The sequence below is a fragment of the Balaenoptera ricei genome, chromosome 17 (genome assembly GCF_028023285.1).
Source record: "Balaenoptera ricei isolate mBalRic1 chromosome 17, mBalRic1.hap2, whole genome shotgun sequence".
Taxonomy (NCBI): Eukaryota; Metazoa; Chordata; class Mammalia; order Artiodactyla; family Balaenopteridae; genus Balaenoptera; species Balaenoptera ricei.
In genome coordinates this window covers 32,967,398-32,974,274 of record NC_082655.1, presented here as the reverse complement: position 1 = coordinate 32,974,274, position 6,877 = coordinate 32,967,398, and the positions used below count along the sequence as shown (strand labels likewise).

Genomic DNA, 6,877 nt, shown 5'->3' with positions numbered 1-6,877 from the left:
ATTTCCCTTTCAAGATAATTGCTGTAGACCTTAGAAAAATAAATCTAATCGAAGAAAAAAAGAAAGGCAAAGGGAGCCCAGTGATTTGAGTATGAATATTCAGGTTTAAAACATCTTTTCCCCTTGAAATACACCCTCTTACCTTGGTGGAAAGTCCTGTTACTTTAGCTTTGTCTCAACGCTCACTCTGAAGGCTGGCTGGGCTTGTCAGTCAGGACCATCTGTGCTGGAATGAGGTTTCTTCCAAAGACCTGATTATGATTTTTCTAGGAGCTACACCTGACCTCATACACTTAAAGAGGAACGTCTTCACTTCTGCTTGCTGTCTCCCTTCCTGCCTAAATAGGTGCTTGCCTGATACTCTACAGGCAGGATAGCGGGAGGCAGGTTATTTGGTTTTCGGAGAAACCGTTTCCTTTTCGTAGGACATAGCTGCAGAACCCGGGAAGTGCAGAGATTCAGCCAGAAATGTTTGCGGGCTTTGCCTGAGGACAAAACATCCAGAACAAAGTGAAGCATTTAGTCAAAGCCAGTGGGCCTAATCTTTCCAACCCTTTGTTTTTTTTTTCCTACTCAAAAGTTGTTAGAATGAATTCACCTTGCTTTTGGTGGGTTTTCTTGTGGATATTTGTTTGGACTGACTGCATTTATACACATGCTTGTCAATAGTTTCAGCCCTTCTGTGACCTAATCTGGGCCCAATTAATAAATATTACAAGGCGGGTGCTATGGAGATGAGGAAATGGGAGAGAGTGGGCTTCACAGAAAATTATGAGAGCCCCTGACTTTAGAGGCTTCCATTCAAATGAAGCCACCATCTAATGTTTAAATAGGTCCATTTAAATAAATGCATAAAGTACAAGAGACTCATCCCTCTTGTTGGAGCCGGACGGTTAAATAAGACTGAATTAGAGATATTATTATTGATAATAATGGTAAACGACACCATTTATTGAGCATCTATTATGTGCTTGGCAACATTATCGTGTGGGAGGTACTATCTCTATTTGGATGACAGAAAGCAGACCCTGTGAGGCGCCAAGGTCACAGAGCAAGTAGTGGCAGAGACGCAGGTCTGAGTCCAGAGTCTGTGCTCACGTGGCCCCAGATGAAGAAAATGAGACACAGATTCTCATGATGTGACTTACTCATGCACGGGTGCAAAACTTGCTAATGAATAAAGCAAAATAATAATAAAAGGAGCTGGTCTGAGGACCTGGGATTGCCTGGGTTCAAAACTGAGTTATAAATACAATTCCAATCATGAAACTCTCCATATGACACTGGATACGTTACTTAAACTCTCTGAGCCTCTACTTCTTCATCTCCAAAATGGGCTAATAATGCTTAGTTCATAGCATTGTCATGAGGCTTAAATTAGATACACCATGTTATGTGCTGAACTCAGGACTTGGCATATGGTACGTAATTGATAATGTTGGTTATTGTACGGGTCTTCAGTGAGAGCAGGTGACTATTTGTCCAGGGTGCTTTTCTTGACCTTTTACCCTCATGCCTCCACCTCCACTGCTCCCTGCAGGAGTCCTGCAGTGTCAGCCATTATGCTCTTATACTGCTAACTCCCCTTGAGGTCAGAGAAGCAGGTGGCTGGGGAAGGAAGGCAGTCAGGACCTTGGCCAACATGCCAGTTGAAGGTCCTGGCCAATGGCCTTGACTTTGCCAGCGCAAACCTTTTTTTATACCTGACAAGGCAAACTACCACGTGTCAGGTCAAGACAAGAACAGGGGTGTAAAGAGAGAGCCAGCCCATGAGATAGGAACAGGGGTAGGTCAGAGACGCCCTGGAGGTCACTTTCAGCCCTATGATTTGATATTGGCATAAAACTGAAGGCAATACATTTAACTCTGAGACATTCCCACCTCCCACCTGACCTCAGTCTGGGCAATCTTCCTGTTAGTCAAGAGAACAAGCCATAAATCTCCCTGTGGACGGGAGTGCTGGGTGCACAATGAACTCTGCTGTCTCGCCTGTTTTCCAGAAAGGGTTGATGGATCCTTCCCCTCACATTTATTTCAGCACAGTAGAATTTCAACAAGACAGAAATAGAAGACAGACAGGTTGGTCCTGTCAAAAGCTCTTAATATAATTATGAGAGTCAGGCCTCTGCACGTACCACCCCCCAGCCCACGAATAATTAGGGTGCGAGAGGCCGGGAACTGAATGGAGGTGGGGGAGGCGTGGGGAGGGACGGCGGGCTGAGGACGTGGTGCTTAGTGTAATGGCTTCTGCTTCTCTGCTGGGATGCCCCCGTCCTGCAGACCCCCTGGGGATTCTGCAGCTTCATAAAAGCTCCACTTAGAGCTTGGATCATCCCAGGCAGCAATTAGTGGCTCTAACAGTTTCAGCTGATGCGTTATGGCTGTCCCGCCTCAACTCCCTGTACTGAAGGTTAGTTATATAGAGATATGCCCTCATCACCCCCGACACCCACAGTATATGCAGAAGGTGGCCGGGACATGTAGGCCATGGCACCAGGCTTCGGGTCTGATGGGGACCTCAGAGGCAGGCCCGGCCTGAGCATTCGGGCTACCAATGGGAAAGCAGAGGCCCTCTTCCCTTGAACATTCGCTTTCTGTTTAGTGTTTAATTTTCTCTCTGAAAGGCAACCTATGGAATGGAAAAAAAAAAAAAAAACCCAGTCCCTAAAGTCCATTCGAGCTTTCTCTTCTCCAGGTTAATTTCCATTCTAATGCTTATGTAGCTCCCGTCGCAGAGTTAGGCATTTGTTACTCTAATTCTGCCGCTATTCTCCCCAGGGTTTGCTGTTTTGTCAGGGGCCTGTGCTGTTCCACTGCAGGGTCTGGAGCAGAATTACCGAGCTCGGTGTCAATGGAGGGGCTCAGGAGGGGCCCGACACCCTGGGAAGGGGCTCTCCATGGATTCTTTCTTCCCAGCCCCAGAGGTGGGCTGTCCTTTAGCTCTGCTGGCCGCCACCTGGCACCAGAGCATCCATTCTACACTGGGGGTGAGGTGACAGAGCCCCGCGCTCCGTACACGGAACAGACTTGGGTCCCCAAAAACTGCTCCTTCATGATTCTGCACTTGGCTCCTGCTGACAGCGGTGCTGACTGTATCTTTAAGAGACACCTCAGCTTAGTCCTTAAAAGCGCTCTCTTGAGTCAAGTTGGATTGCTTTGGTTTGAATCTAAGAACTGCCACTTACCAACTATGTGACTTTGGACAAGTCCTTTAACTTCTCAGTTTCACCATCTGTAAATTGGATACCAACAGTACAGGGCATTAAATGAGTTACCATTGTTGTTAGCATTAAATGAGTTTATAATAGACATAAATTGCCTGTAAGAGTGCCGGGCACAGAGTCAGGGCCAGCAGGTGGTGGCTATGGTCACTATTACTGTTATTAGTCCCTCCTGGGGCTGGCCCGGCTGCAGAGGCAGGAGCTGCGTGTCCAGCAGGACGCGCCCTGCATCTCAGCAGCGCAGGGTGTGAAGGGTTGGCCGTCCCTGCTGGGTCCACCGGATGCCAACTGCTTGGTACCCACACACTGGATTCTCCTGGACCAATGGGCGCTCCCATCCCTTCACAGGCTCCATCCTTATCCCTCTCACCCGCATGGCCTGGGGACTCCTGGAATGTGACCTATTTGAGGAGGACAGGCAGGCAGGGAGGAAATCAGGAATTCCGATTCTCATCCTCAGAGGGATTCAGTCCCTAGGCCATGGCCACTCAACTAGTAAGTGGCACTGCAGGAGCTCACACGCACACTGGCTTGACTCTCAGGGGCACACTTGCCTACGAGGCCCCTTGGGGTGATGACCCTTTTGCCGGGGGCCGCTCTGTGTCATTCCAGGCTGTGGAGAGGTGAGTGGTGTGAACGGTTCCAGCAACGAATCTCTGAAAACCGAAGTGAGGCTGTTTCATAGCCTCCCAAGGCTGGAGACAGTCTCTGGTTCGAGACTCTCCAGGAGGGGGAAGCTGGCCGACTTTGAAGGCCTCAGCAAAAGAAGCGCCCAGCCTCTCCAGACACAGTGTGAGCTGACACCTTCAGGCCAAGTGTGGAGGACAGAGTCTAAAATACCTGGCCACCAGTTCCACCCTTACGGGACCCAAAGCCTCACCCATCTGTGCCCCTGCCCACTGGCAAGGGCCGCCGGGATCAAACCAGAGCCTGCTCCCTGCTGCCCAAGGGCCCTCCCTTCCGGGCATGTGTGCATAAACCCTCGGCTCCCACCAAATGAGCGTCCAGGCAGGAGGATGGGCAGCTGTCTCTGTCGGCCACCCCTCTGCAATTTCCTGACTTGATTTGCAGCGCACTGCCAGCTGCACAAGTTGGTTGCTCCACGGTGTAGAAACGCCAACTGGAAGTCCGCGGGCACGTCAGAGCTCCCCGCTGCACTGGGCCTCCAGCAAGCCGGGCGGGGTCCAGCGAACCCCAGGAGTGTGGATCCCCTGAGGGCTGTTCTCGGCCTTGGCGTGGTCAGACCTCCATGTCTGCAACCTGCCCCCCACCCCGTCCCCTCCCCTTGCCCAGGGCCTTCCGTGCGGGACTCCCCCTTCAAAGAGGCCAGGCCCTTCGCCTGCCTGTGATTCTCTCCCTGTTCAGGCTCTGGTTATATCACCTGGGGAACGGCTGTTTTAGGCTGGATTTCCCTGGATCAAGAGTATTCCAGCTTTGTTCCCGGCAGGCCAGGCAGCCCCAGGGTGACCTAAGGCGCTGCCAGTGTCTTTGGCGTTGGTCACTTCCCAGCCATAACCTCCTCAGGTCCTGGCTCTCCTGTGATCTTTACGTACCATGATCAGCAAAGGTCAAGGATCTGGGCCCCTAAGGCATTCCCTTGTCAGTCTAGAGCCTTCACTGCCCCTGTTAAGAGATCCATCTTCCTGAGGCCCCTACAGAAGAGGAGGGGTGGAGTGTCGAGGACAGAGCCTGGCTTTGGGCCCAGATCTGGGCTCCAGGACTGGGAGGCTGAGTAGCTCTGGGCAAGGGATAATTCTAGCACTCAGAACGCTCCCCACACAGTAAGGAGAGTGGTAGCTCCACTAACTGTCATTACGCGAGCAGCCCAGGCCACTGTGCACACTCAGTGCTCCTCAGATGCCTGTGAAACTATTTCCCGTGAAGCCCATGACACCCAGGCTGCTGGTGAGCTTGGGCTCCTGCTGCAAGCAGGCTGCGCTTGTTTGAATCTGGGAGAAAGGGAAAGGAATGGCCTTGAACCTGGCCGCCTCTGGAAAAAGGTAGCAACAATATCCAGAGCATCCCTGAGCAGAAGAGCTAGGCATGGAAGAGCACGTGCAAAAGAAAGTGAAGAGGAGATGGCAAGGGCGCCACACATAACTCACCTATTTTGCCTTTTCGCACATCCTCAGGCAACTTCCAGATTCTGGAGTTTCCTGCCCAGCCACCCTCCACAGCCCCGGCCCCTCGCTTTGCACCTCATTCATGTCCCGTGGTTTCATGGTCTTGCTCTTTGCAGGGACAGCTGATTCCCAGCGCTGATCCTTGAGACCACAAACACTTCTCTGTGTTGGGAGGATGGTCGGTAGAAACGTGGTCTGCTCAAGGCATTCTGGAGGTTCTAAAGATTGGGAGTTCTATGGAAGAATTGGAGGAGGTAGACAGGCAGGACTTTCAGCTAACAAGCCTCCTGGGGCACTTTGGAATCCCGCCACAGGCCTCTCTGCTGGCACAGTTGACGGCCAGGAAAAGAAGTGAATAGCTGGACAGAGACGTGTGTGACTGAAAGATCAGGCTGTTGGATGCATGGATTGGTCCTCTTGGATCTTGGGAGGTGTGCTGGCTGGAAGAGAGGTTGGTCCCACAGAAAAGCCTGGCCCACCACGTGTCCTTCTGGCTGTGGGGCCCATACTGCCTCCCCCGGGGGCTGCCTGCATGCAGAAAGGCAGGGAAGTCTCAAGGAACAAGATGCACGAGCTGGGCAGGCGTGCAGGAGCCAGCAGCACACCTGGGCTCCTTCCTGTGCTGGGGAAGCCTCACAAGGAACCAGCACCCCCTACCCCAATTCTGTCCCATGAGAGTATCCCGAATAAAATCATAGAAGAGTTATGTTGGTGCATCTTCAATGCTACAGACATAAATTAGGCAATTTCCCTGATACCTGAACTGCCCCACATGACATTTGATTTAATTCTTCATAACCAGCGTCAGTGACTACTGATCTCCAAAGCAATGAATGAAGCTGCCCAAGGTTCTGCCGAAGAAGGTGGGTACTGCCCCGGCCAGGGGTGTTCTGAGCCATCAGGCACAACTTCCCCCCCGCTTAGTTCTCAAAGCCCAAGTCCCTCCCATCAGTCATTTCTGGCCTTACCTTATCGATCCTTTTAATAGCAGGCAGTAACAATTTATTAGCACTTTTCCAGAGTCTCTGCCTCCTGGCTAGATCTTTTTCCATCCTGAGAGCTGAAGTAATATTTCTTCTAAATCTAGCTCTCTTCAAGGCACTACGGGAGGCCAGTCTGAGTGAGTCAGGGATGCTACAGAGAAGGAAGAATTAAGTTAAGACATTTCCATTTTCCCACTGCTAATTTATGAACAAATAAATTTGTTGGTTACAATTGAGCAACTGTATGGGGCTGGGGGGAGGGGACTACAGAGACCAGATGAAAACAAGCCATCTTTGATTTCCCTTTACAGAATTTTATTTTTTTCATTAAAAAACTTTTTAATACAGTTTTAAATGTTACTTTCTACTTACAGTTATTACAGAATATTGGCTATATTCCCAGAGTTGTACAATACAGCCTTGAGCCTATCTTACCCTCACTACCCCACCCCGGTTTGTCCCCCGCCCCGGTAACCACTAGCTTGTTCTCTCTGTGAGCGTAATTTGATTTTTAAAAGTGGGTTAGGAGGTGAAAGGACAGCGCAGCTTG

The 6,877-nt window shown here is 50.7% G+C and overlaps 1 long non-coding RNA gene across 1 annotated transcript; it reads right to left on the bottom strand.

The window, feature by feature from the left end:
• Positions 1–400: 400 nt before the first annotated feature.
• Positions 401–6,459, bottom strand: LOC132352111 (uncharacterized). The gene is made up of 3 exons (XR_009498575.1): positions 6,313–6,459; positions 3,186–3,232; positions 401–485 (listed from the first exon to the last, which is right to left on the bottom strand). It is a non-coding gene; the product is annotated as an uncharacterized LOC132352111 (long non-coding RNA).
• Between the last annotated feature and the right edge of the window lie 418 nt (positions 6,460–6,877).